The 12,957-nt window shown below is 39.4% G+C and overlaps 1 long non-coding RNA gene across 2 annotated transcripts in view; it reads right to left on the bottom strand.

Annotated features, from left to right (window-relative positions):
• The window catches only part of LOC144785170 (uncharacterized), a 270,943-nt gene that overhangs the window by 151,046 nt on the left and 106,940 nt on the right, over nt 1-12,957 (bottom strand). The window lies entirely within an intron of this gene.

Below are 12,957 nucleotides of genomic sequence, written 5' to 3' on the forward strand. Positions count from 1 at the left end.
CCCATCTAAATAGAGGGGTAAAGGCCGGTTCTGTCTTGGCCAATAATAGCCTTGTTCTTAAGCTGAACTTGGTCTTCCCTCTTACCCGCCTCCAATGCAGGAACTCCGGTAAGGATTACCACGAAAGGGGCCGCTTCAGGGGGCAAATTAACCATTTGGCTTTTGGGAATATGAGATCTTACAATAGCATCTGCAACAATAGGTTTAGACAATGGGCAATTAGATGTCGCACACCCCGTAGCAACCTTGTCCAGCCCATTGCTGTCTTGCCTTGAATCTACCGTAGCCTGTGACGTGGTACTTTTGGATTGATTTTTGGATTTATCCAGGATCCGAGGAGCATGGACCAGAGGTACGGTAGTAGATGTAGGAACTGAGGGTAACCCGGCTAGGCCCTTGTGACTCACATGAGAAGCCTTAAAGGCCTTCTCTAAATCTCCCAACTGGGCAGTTATCCTCTTGAGTCTCTCAACCAGTGGCAAGGTAAGTGATCTAATCAGTTTTTCTATATTCCCCAGTAAATCTGGTCCCTGCTGATCTAGAGAATGGGAGGATTGGGAAGAAGTAGCAACCGGTGAGGTTAATCCTATGGGTAATTGGTCAATCTTCTTCGTACGAGTAGAGGGAGTAGCCTTATTTCTGGGTGTACCATGCCACTTTCTTCTCCTTTTCTTAGGGGGAGGGCCTTGACGTCGGTGTACCTCCACAGCTACAGCCTGTACGTTGGGCTTGGAAGCTGGCTCAGCCGTTACTACCAGGGTGTCTGTCATTAATTCCACCTCGTCAATGATACTGCCCAGCGAGGCGGAAAGATTAATGACAGAATTAGAAGCTACCGAGCATTCTGAGGAAGTAGCTCTATCCTGAAGTAATAAAGGGATACTGGAATCAAGCGGAGGTTCTGGGTTCACTGGACCCTCTAAACTGTCGTTTGACAGAGGCATACCTGGAAGAATGGGGCCCAACGAAGACCTTTTACTCTTAATATGCTCAATAGAGCGGCGCCTTTCCGCGCGTCACTCAGCTAGGGTTAAATCCCTATCAACAGTAGAGGCCGCCCTGATTACAAAACTATCTAGAGTCCCCCGCTTAGCACCTCCCTCTGCTAAAGATTTGGGGATGGCTGAAGTCATCATGCGATAAGAATATGTTTTGGACAATGACGTGCTGACAGTAAAAAATAGTATAATCCCTATAACCAACTATAAATAAGTGAAAACAATATTATGGTTAAATACACAGGATGAAGAGGTGGCGCCAAGGTAATACATTCCGTGTTGATGTCACCTACAGGGACACAGCGCAAGGATAAGGGCCCAGCCCCGCCTCCTCTGGCCTCGGAGGGCCTCAGAGGGCCTGCCCTTTGCCCGGGCTTAGCCCCGTGCTGAGTCCCGCGCGCGTCCCGCGATGCGCGTTGAAAGCGTCAGTTAAATAGTGAAGGGAGGCGGGGCACGCCCGGGAAGAGGCACCAGCTGTAGGTGATCACAGGAATGCTGGTCCTCGCAGTCCCGGGCTCCCGCAGTGAGTCCTCGTTATCAGGGTCCTCCGCTATCAATCGTCTCCAAAACAGCCACAGCAAGGGAAACGGCAAAGGGGCCAATGAACTCCAAGGGAAAAAGCAAGCTCCAGAAACCTGCTGCGAGCGGCTCTCGCGGACCGGGGGCCGCGAGCAGTATTGAAGCGGTGGAAGGAGGCGGGGCACGCCCGTGAAGAGGCACCAGCTGTAGGTGATCACAGGAATGCTGGTCCTCGAGTCCCGGGCTCCCGCAGTGAGTCCTCGTTATCAGGGTCCTCCGCTATCAATCGCCTCCAAAACAGCCACAGCAAGGGAAACGGCAAAGGGGCCAATGAACTCCAAGGGAAAAAGCAAGCTCCAGAAACCTTCTGCGATGATGTCATGAGTGATGTCACTGACCATGTCATGAGTGATGTAATATGTGACGTCATCAGCAGTGCATTGCACGCGCAAGTTATAGTGAGTCCAACTAACTATAACGTGGGAATTTCAATGGTTTTATGCGAGTAAAATTTCCAGCTAACTAGAACTAGTGTAAAACCTATGGTTTTTCAGTGAATTTAACAGGTTTTTTAAATGCTAATTCCTAACTGTAACTGGTGTGAAACCTATGGTTTTTTCAGTGAATTTCATAGGTTTTTTAAATGCTAATTCCTAACTATAACTGGTGTGAAACCTATGGTTTTTTCAGTGAATTTCATAGGTTTTTTAAATGCTAATTCCTAACTATATATAGGGCCTCAAACCTAAGTTTTTTTCAGTGAATTTCATATGTTTTTTAATAGCTAATTTCTATAGCTATGAAATATAATATTATTTATAATAAATCCTATATTGTATATATATATAATACTTTTTTTAATGTATATTTTTCCCTTTTTTTTTTTTGCCTTGGTGCGCTCCCGGTGCGCTTCCGGTGAACACACGGGTAAGCGCAGTGTTGAGGCGCGCCCGGGTGCGCGTACCTATGAGCGTCCCGGTAGCACTATTGCCGCGAACGAAAACAACATCGTGACGTATCGCGTAGCCGCGTGATGCGTCTTATGATGCACGGCGTAAGCGCACCGGAAGCAGGCGAGCGCATACGATCGCGCAATGTAAGCACCGCCGGGCGCGCTCCGGGGCGCGCACCGGGGTGCGTAGCGTAAGCGCGTCGGGTCATGTGACCTGAAAATAACACTTTTCATTGGTTCAGAACTGTTTTGGTTTCCAAATGATGAAAGCCCGGATGATGTGACTTGAAAATAACACTTTTCGTTGGTTCAGAACAGTTTTGTTTTCCAAATCATGAAAGCCCCCACCTTTTTTCCTCATTCTCACATTGTTCTTTTGAGTGAGGAAGGCCTGCTTTTTTCTTAGAGATATGGCTACAGTACTATCAGCAGCTGGAGCATCTGCCTCACCACCACCACCACCACAAGGACCACCAGAACATCACATTGGTGGTCAAGAAGAAGAGGAGGAGGAGGAGGAAGAGGAGGAAGAGAGAAGGCTTTTCCTGCCAGAAGACAATCCCCCATACAAACCTAGGGAGCACTTTATATGGGAGTTTTATAAAATCCCACGGGGTTCCAAAAAAGTAAACGCTGCAAAGGTGACCTGTCTCATCTGTGGCGCTGTACTATCCAGGGGGAACCCTGCCAAAAAATATTCATTCGGCAATCATACAATGATTCGCCACATGCAACGATTGCATCCCAATAACTATTCTGCAGCAGAGGTGAGAAAACTGTGCGGAAACCTTCCCCAATCGTCTTCCCGTACCTCAACAACCAAAGAACCCACTCCATCGGGTCCAGAGGCAAGGGAGATGGTGCCAAACATACAAACCAAGTTTGGTGGGTACAAAATCGTTTGCATTGTTTGTGGAAAAACAATTACCTATGGTGAGCAAAGTATTAATCTCATCAACCTTGCTGGTGACAACCACCAGTGCCGAAAGAAGCCTTAATTTTTTCCTGGTTTTTTTTTGCTCCAGTTGAGCCGTTTACAATTCCGTTTTTTGTTTGTCCCCATAAAAAATACAAAAAAAATATAAAATTCTTCATAAAAGCCAAAAAAAGTAAAAAATGTTCAAAAAACCAATAAAAAAATATAAAACAACAAAAAGAATTAAAAAAACAGTTCTTTTTAGAACTACCTCTAATTCATAAAAAAATGCAACATTTTTTGAAAACTCTGTCATTCTTTTTTCTCCAGGGTACGCGTACCGGTACGCTCCCCGGTGCGCGTACCGGGGCGCGCACCAAAAAAAAAAAAAAAGAGTGAGCATGAGGGAAGGACACAGAGAGAGTGATGTTATGAGAAAGAGAACTAGAGGGAGAACCACAGAGGGACTGTGTATTAGATAGTAAGACAGAGAGAAGGTGTAATAGGGTGTAAGTGAGAAAAGGAAAATGAATAAGGGAGCAAAACAAGGGAAGAGAGAGGAAGAAAACTAAAGCTGAGGTACTGCGAGAATGTGAGTGGGTGTTGAAAGTAAAGGGAAGGGAAGTAAACGATGGGGAATGAAGGGTAGTGACGGAACCGGAGTAAAGGAACAACGGTGAGGGAGGGTTAGAAAAGAGCAGTGACTGTAAGTAAAGAGGGGTGAAAGAGGGTGGATAAAAGTGAATAAGAGTAAGACATGGGGAGTGACAGAGAGAAAGGAGAGAGAGAGTAAAGGAAGGAGTGACTGAAAGGGAGTGAGTGAAGCAGCAAATAAAGGTAAGTGAGGGAGTGTGGGTGAGTTGTAGGGAGTGAGCATGACGAAAGAGTATTGACAGAGTGAGGGGACAGAGACAGCGACAGTAAGAGAGACAGAGTGAGGGAACGGAAGTCAGGAACTGTGAGGACAGACGGACTGAGAGAAGGAGTGAGAGGAGTGAAGTAAATGATTAAGGGAAAGAGAATGAGTGAGGGAGCAAAGGAAGGGAACAGAGGGTAAGGGAAGTATAGCAGGGGGACTGAAAGAAGTTGAATGTGGGAGGAGAGTTAGGGAAAGGGGAGTAAACATGGAGGATAAGAATAAGTGAGGTAAGCAGAGTAAGGAAACAGGAGTGAGGTAGGGTGAGAAGATAGTAGTGAGGTTAAAGCAAAGGGTGATGACAATCTACATTTTTTTAGTCACACTTACCATATAATTAATGTAACTTTAATTACATTTTTTTACTACACTTTGTATCTGTGAAAGAGAGAAGAAAAAATAAGTTATAATTAGTAAAATATATATTTTAAAATAAAAGATACAAATGAAGAGGTTAAAAATTATAACAGTGTATTAAGAAATAAAGTACGAGTGAAAGACACGGAAAGGGAAATAAAGTAATGTAGAAGGACAAAAAGAGGGAAAAAGAAATAGAAGGAGAGCAAATTACTCAGAGTAAGGCATATAGATTCACTGACAGAGAGGAAGAGAAGAAGAGAGAAATGAACTGAAGGTAAGAAAGATACTAAAAGAATGTGAGTTAGCAAAACTAAATCAGGAAACAGGAGTAAGTAAAAAGAGAATGACTGAGAGGGAAAGGAGTCTGATTGAGGATGCATTTAGAAGAATGAGGAATGGAAGATAACTGAGAGTAAGTGAAGGAGAGTCCTAGAGTGAAGGGATGAAGGGAGAGAGGATAATATAGAAGGATTGAGAGAAAAGGAGTGAGGAAGTTAGTAGACAGAGAGACTAAGGGAAGGACTGAGTGAAGTGGAGTACAATGAGTGAGGAAAGGAAAATGAGTAAGGGAGCAAAAGAAGGAAAGAGAGGAGAAGAGGACTAAAGCAGTGGTACTGAGAGAAAGTGATTCGGTGATGAAAGTAAAGAGAAGGACATTGAAAGATAGGAAATGAGGGGTAGTAATGGAACCGGACTAAAAGAAATGGGGTGAAGAACGATGAGAGAGGAGCAGTGAAGTTGTTGTAAGAGAAATGATAGAAGGTAGATAAACACAAGTGAACATAAGACAAGGAGAGTGAGGGACTGAGGACATAGAGGTAGTGAACGGAAAATAGAGAGAAGAGGTCAAAAGAAAGGAGCAAACAAACATAAAATGAGGGAGAGTGGGTGAGTTATAGTGACAGAGTGCGACAATACTGGTGAGTGAGTAAAGACGAATTACTAAAAGAGCAAACGAGGAAACGACGGAAAAGGGAAGTAAAGCAAAGAAATTGAAAGCTGAAAAGTGGTGCAAGGGAGAGAGGGGATGCAGACAGTTGAAATGGAAATGAGGGGTTGTGAAAGAAGTGGAGTAAACGAATGGGTGTGAAACAGAGTGAGAGAAAGGCAGTGTGAGTGAGTAAAGAGAGCTGAAAGAGAGAGTAAAAAGGAAAGTGAGTGTGAGACAATGGGAATACAATATAAATTACACAATACAAACTATAGAATAATTTGTACAACATGTTAGATAGTTTATTTTTGCTGTTCTCAGAACATATTGAATTTCACTAAAAACAGTGAGTTCAAACTATTCATCATATGACAGCGGGAAAAAAAACACAATCAAAAAGATTGTGTTTAAAAAAAACATATAAACTTACAAATCACATATGTACACTAATCTTTGATTCACTTACTTTTCCTTTCGGCCAAATAGTACATCATGAAGGTCCTTTTCGTTGGAAGGTACTCTGCTGTTCTCTAAAAATTCCATTTCATTGTCTTTCTAGAAGAAAAGCTACAAGAACATCTGAAATATGTTTCAATGTTTTCATATACTCCTTGTGTTCAGTCATGACTCTTTGCTCATTCCTTCGCCTTTCCTTAAGGCCAAATAGTGTCAGATGTATCAGTATATTTTCAAATTACTTAAAACAAACTCTAAAATTACCGTTTTCCCGACGTTCTGAAAGAAAGGCTGAAACAACATTTTCACAATATTTAAATATTCATAATTCCATCTCTGGCTCCCTCATGTTGAACATTTCCTATAATACTGATATCACTTACTATGCGATCCACTTACTGTACCTTTATGAGAACTATCATTTTTATATTATCTTCATCACTTTTACTCACAATATAATTTTAAACAGCAAAACTAACTTTTATTAACTGCTCCCGTCTTCATAGGCCAATTACCTTTACTTAAATTTTGGTTGTAAAAACACTAGGTATGAAGTTTTTAAGTCAAAATGCAAACGTTGTTTGAAAGTCAACTGAGTATCATTACAGTTAGTCCAACCTTTTCGACATTTTAAATAGCATGTGTAATGCCCTGATGTTGTTGAAGGACCGTCATGATAAATAATAGCTACAGTTGCAAAAGCTCTTCCTGAAATTGATAACTGAGAAGCCATGAAATTTTTAATAGAAGTTGTCAATTTAGTTTCATCAGGTCTACATCGTTGGAACATTAAAATGACATACTGACCATAATTTTGTATAAATAATGTGGACAGCATTGCATACTTACATTGGGTACACACCATATTGTGAACAGCTGCTTTAACTAGATTATTAAAAGGCACTGATTTGCAGTCTGGTAAAGTCAAATATATAAATCTTTCGGTGTCTATTGTAGTACTACTTGATAAACTACAGTTGTCGCAGTCATGCTGCCATTGATAAGAAAGGCTAAAAAGATTTTTTATATCTACACCTTCATCTTCCAATACATCAAACATATACATTAAAAATTCCTGACAATCCTGCTGAATATTCTGTGAAAATTGATTTTGACCAGAACATATGTCTAGAAGATTTCGAATTTCTGAAACACTTTCTATTTTAGCTCTATCACTTCTACATTTCTCAAACACAGAATTCAATAAACAGCAGAATGTTTGATCCCGATTTTCAACAATCTGTTCTTGTAAATTTTGAAGAAAAAAAACAACATTAAGCACTACATTAGCATAGCAGTTGACACCAGAACTATTTCAAACTGAAATCCAACAACATCTTCAACAGAATCCTTTTTCTTTCTGCTTACAATTACAGTTTCATCTACTTTTTGTCTTTTTGCTACTACCTCACTGCAATTATTCTCATTTCTTCTTTGTCGGCCTACCACACGTTTTTCAAACATAGAGGATATTGAGGCAAATGTGGAGCATACTCTCTTCTTAACCTATTGTATTCTTTAACACAATCTAGATCTGCACAAATCTTTGTTTCATCACACTCAATCAAGTACAATCCTGATAAAGTTCTGACTCGTGATAATGCCACATATGCCATACCCTCTTTAAACACAGAACTTCCAATGTTCACCAAAGCACTATCTACACTTAAACCTTGAGATTTATGAATTGTCACCGCATATGCCAAACAAACAGGAAACTGTTTTCGGCGAACATATAAGTCTTTTACAAGCAAAAATCTAGCTGAACAACGACAAATTTGTTCTATTTCGTCAATGCCATCAAATTAAATTTTTAAAATTTCAATTCCATCTCTATTTTTGTAATTCACAAAATCAACAACATGACCCATTGCTCCATTTACCAGACCTCTTTCAACATTTAAATTCCTTCTCAAAATGATACGACAATTTAAACACACATTCAGAGTCTTTTCAAAACCAGCAGTTTTAGATATACTCTTCTCTAATGAATCCAATTTTGATTTCAAATTTTCTGACAAAATAATTGTTGCTCCCATATGCTCTATTTTATCTATAGCTTCCAGTTTCACAATCTCTTCATTTTCTAACTTTAACATTTTGTTGTTGAAGATGGAACATTCTTGCAGAGTTGGCATCAAACATATCCCAGATTTGTTCTCAGTAATTTTCTTAAAAATATTCTCTGGAAGAATGTTTTCATTTGGATACAAATTTGAAATTAATCGTGCATGTAATGCTTCTTTCGCATGCTCACGTACTTTTCCGATTCTTACATCTTGTAGAATATTTTTATAATCTTCATCCTTTGCCTGTCGCATATTTTGAAGCAGTTCTGCATATTTGAAATTTAACCATATATTAACGTTTCCAATGCTTCCTAGGCACTTCCTGGCATCTTCATGCGTGAGCATTTTAAACAATGGTTGTCCTTTCACTGGAGTCAACTGCAGTAGATCTCCAAAAACAATAATATTTTTTCCTCCGAATAAGACATCATAGTCTGTTCTAAGAATTTCTTGCATTCTCAAATGCACAAAAGCAAGCATTAGATTTGAGACCATGCTTACTTCATCAATGATAAGAAGTTTCATTTTCTTCAGGACTCTGGAAACTTCAGAACAAGCATCTCCAGATAGCTTGTGGTATTGTAATTTGTTATCATGCTCAACTGGTAGCATCAGTACGATGTAAAGTAATCCCTTTAATGTTATGTGCTGCAAGCCCAGTTGGAGCGGTAACAACACAAGACAGCGGTGATTCAGTACTTTTCTGCAGATAAGTTGCAATTGCTTTCATCAGAGAACTTTTTCCAGTTCCCGCTTCTCCACTCACGTACAGTCGGACAGGCTTAAATGATGTACATGAGCACTCTTTTTTCTCATGACTGAATCCATGTTCAACTTGTTCTGTGACTTCGTCATATATCTGTTTTTGCTCAATGTTTAGTTGTTTCACCAAATCTTCTAAGTTAAGTACATCATCTTGGGCTTGTTCCATAGCATTTTCCACCTCATCCATGGCAGTGGCAGCTTCAGTTTGGATAATTGGTCCTCCTAGTGGATCCTGACTCAATGAAGCAGAACTTTGACTGTCTTGAGAACTGTCTCTAGCAATCTCTACAGCAATTGTGGCTTCTTGCTCTATTTCTTTGTTCAACATTTGCAGATAATTTGGAAAATCAGGACATTCTATGGTATCCTTGGTTGCATTAAAAGAATCTTCGTAACAGGAACTACTTGGAGATTTTCTCTGTTACGAAGATTCTTTTAATGCAACCAAGGGAAGGGAATTTTACTATTTAGCTCTTTTGCAACTCTCTAAGCCATGGCGTACAGAAGAATGAATGAAATGAAATGAAAATGCGTCTTATATAGCGCGAAGTAGCTGCCCGGAGGCGTCCAATTCCCTTTTCTCTGGATTTTCGCAACTCAATTTTCGATGATTAATCAAATGGCCTTTTCTCTGCTTCACTAGACATCCTTCACACCCAATGATAGCGTATATTCCATTATTGATATCTTCTCTGATGGTCCTCTTATAAATACAGTTTTGCAGAACTTCATACAAACAACTGTTCTCAAGATGACTACTTCTATTTGGATAGTATGTATCCAACATGTTTGTCTTCAAAATATTTGTACTGTTTGGTTCTTTCTCCGTCAAATACTCAATTTCTTGTACAGATTTCAAAACTCGGTTTCGTGTTGCAGCAAGACCTAGACTCACCCAAATAGTTGTTCTAGACTTGGTGTAGAGACTTGCTGATGATAACCAATCAGAACATTCGTATGCTCCAATTTATCGATGCGACAACAGCTTCAAACTGAAACTGTATAATTTTTACTTATACTCTTTTCATGTGAAATGTCCTCCCACATTTCCTTCAGTTCTGTCTTCTCTTTTTTTGTGATGTAAGACGTCACATATCGAGCCACAGCAGTAGAGTTGTCAGCAACGAACTGAATATCCATGTTAGCATTCCACATGGACAAAATCACTGGGTTATAGTCGTTGATGTACTTGGACTCTTCTTTTCTCTTTAAATTGTATGTATTTTTGGGTGATTTCCTCGTCACAGTATGTCGCAGAGAAGACATCAAATTATTTACTCTTCCTTTAGAAATCACTGGTCATGGAAACCCGAAACGACATTTTGTGTAGAACTTGTCCTTGTTTCTGAATTTTTGACGACAGTACTTTCCACAACGATGGGATTGAAAGCGTAAAACTTGTTGCCTTAAACTGTTTTCTTCGGTAGTTTTCGGAACAGCACATGTTGAATACTCTTCAATGAAACTCATCACTGTGTCATCTGAATCTGTTCCAAATTTGGGTGCATCTTTAATCCATAACAACATATGTATGTGAGGAGCACCTCTCGCTTGATACTCCTTTCTCCAAAAGAAATCCAAAACCTCTCCAAGCGGAGGATTTTTTTTGTTGGTAATGAAAGACATCATAGCTTCAAATCTATGATTGAAATATCTGCATACATTCACTGGATCCAAAGAACACAGTTCTCCAGGTGTTTTGAATTCTATATTTTGTATGTTTGCATTTGCCTCTCGTAGAAATTGAAGTAAGTCGTCCCATGCATACTCAGCACAGCTAAGAGTGAGGAACCATGTAGGAGTTCCTAAGTTTCTTAGCATACATTTCAATTCCCCATGACGACGGTACCAATACTCGTTTGTACCACGCTGACATGCCATGAGATTGATTAGATGAGATTCCAAAATATTGTCTTGCAGATTGACTTTCTCCATAAAGTCCCTCCCCGAAACATTTTGCAGATGTGCTCCACTTTTCATTATATGGTTTACTGCATAGGAAAGCCCAGACAAGTCACTTTCATACAGTAGATGAAACAAATATGGGATGCATTGACGAAACCTTGGATCTTCAGCATATAATCTTAAAGTCTGGTATTCAGATGCAGGAATTTGAAGTGGTCGATCGTCATATCGTCCACCTCGACCTGTTGGAAATAGCTGTGGAAAACAACGAGCTTCCAAACTTTCTTCCCATACACTAATGGAACTTCCTTTTGCTGCTTTCATTTGAAACAAGTCAATTGCATTCCCCATTACTTCTTTGGAATGCAAAGGATGAACAGTATAATGTTCATATATTTCTTCACTTCTAGACACATCAACTTTTTCAATTTGGCCGGCTGAACAATCACTGTCTTCTTCTGCAGCTATTTCCTCTGCTCCTACACATACATCTTTGTAGTACTCATTGTTTTTGACCAAATACAACGTTGCCTTTTTGACTTTCCTAACATCCACTAAATCTTGCCAGATTTTCTTACTCTTTGTCGGAACCCCATTAACTAGAATAACCAGAGGTTCCTCTTCCACTTTCTCTACACCAATTGTATCAATATTTTTCTTGAAATCTAGAGGCAAATAAACAACTCTTCCCTTTAATCCTCCCTGTAAATCTGAAGGAGGCGGTTTCCCTATCTTAGGCTCCATGCGGACAATAGCCTGAAAAGGATGGACACATTGAATCAAAATAGATTCATATGTATTTAAATCCATCAATTCAGGAGGAATGTCTACCAACTCAAGATTAGTATGAACAGCTCTAGCAGGCATTCTGTTTTCATTTAATTTATTATAACAATATTTACAAATACGCTGATCAGAACTCAAATCAAAAGAATTCTCCACCAACAAAAAAGTTGCAAAATTCTTCCATTCACTATTATTTTCCATTTCACTTTCTGCATATAAATCAACTAACCTAGTCTGAATCTTATAATGAGTCCGGCGACAAGACACACAAGTAAAATTAGGCCTTTCACTTGATTTCACCTTAAACTTGGTAATTTCCTGGTCAAACTTTTCTGTACTTGATATCTGTACATTGTCTTCCACATTACCTTCTATTACTGTGTCAATTTCTACACTGTCCTCTTTTTCACCAAAATAACAAATCTTCTTCACATCTAATTCAGTTCCATGCAAAAGAGCACTGTTTAATTGTTTAGGCTTAAGTGCTGGACTTTTTGCATAATACAACCTTCTCACTAATTTCCTCATTTTATTATGATGCACTGCTAACATCCTAAAATGATGAAAAACACTCTGACATACTTTTCTAGAAAGACAAGCCAGTGAATGCCCTTGCAAACCTGTGTTTTCTCTCACTCTGCAAGGATCTAAGTCTTGCAACATCTTCATTTTCTGTTTTAGACTTTTCTTACTATATGTACGTAAGAAATTACGAAGCAAATCGATTGAATCCTGTCGCACACTACAAATACTACTACACTTCCAAGTGTACACTGGACCCTTAGTACGTCTCCCTAAAACGTCATCAGTTAACACCTCTTCTGCATCTCTAGACACAAGTTTCTCTTTTTCAATCGGACAACCGTCTTTCAACTTATATGCTCGACCACTGGTGTCAACTGCATGCACCAAATAATTCTCCTGGAAGTAACTCTCCTCATTAAAAAATGGCTCACAACTTGAACTATGCATCCATTCTCCAGAAAAAACTTTACAAAAATTACTACTCTTTGATTGATCAATTGTCTTGTTAAGTGTCCTAATTTGATTGTTACTAAAATAAATTTTTTTTTCTTAAGTTCAAAAGCCTGATCAACAATCTTCTCTACAGTTTTCTTTTTCTTATAAAAAGCAGCTCTCTGTTTACCTTTTTTAATATTTTTTAACAAATTTAAAACCACCCTATTGCGAAACATTCGTTTACGAATGTCCCTAAATTGGTTTTCTCATCTATTCCTATACATATTATTCTCTCCTGCTCCAGTAGTAACATTTTTGGGGGGCCTCTCCTTCCTTTTCAAATTTGCTCTCTCCTTCTGTATATTCACATTCTCATCAACATTCCTTTTGATCTACATATGTTCCGAAAGAAAGACTTAATTGT

Source organism: Lissotriton helveticus, chromosome 10 (assembly GCF_964261635.1).
Source record: "Lissotriton helveticus chromosome 10, aLisHel1.1, whole genome shotgun sequence".
NCBI classification, from domain to species: domain Eukaryota; kingdom Metazoa; phylum Chordata; class Amphibia; order Caudata; family Salamandridae; genus Lissotriton; species Lissotriton helveticus.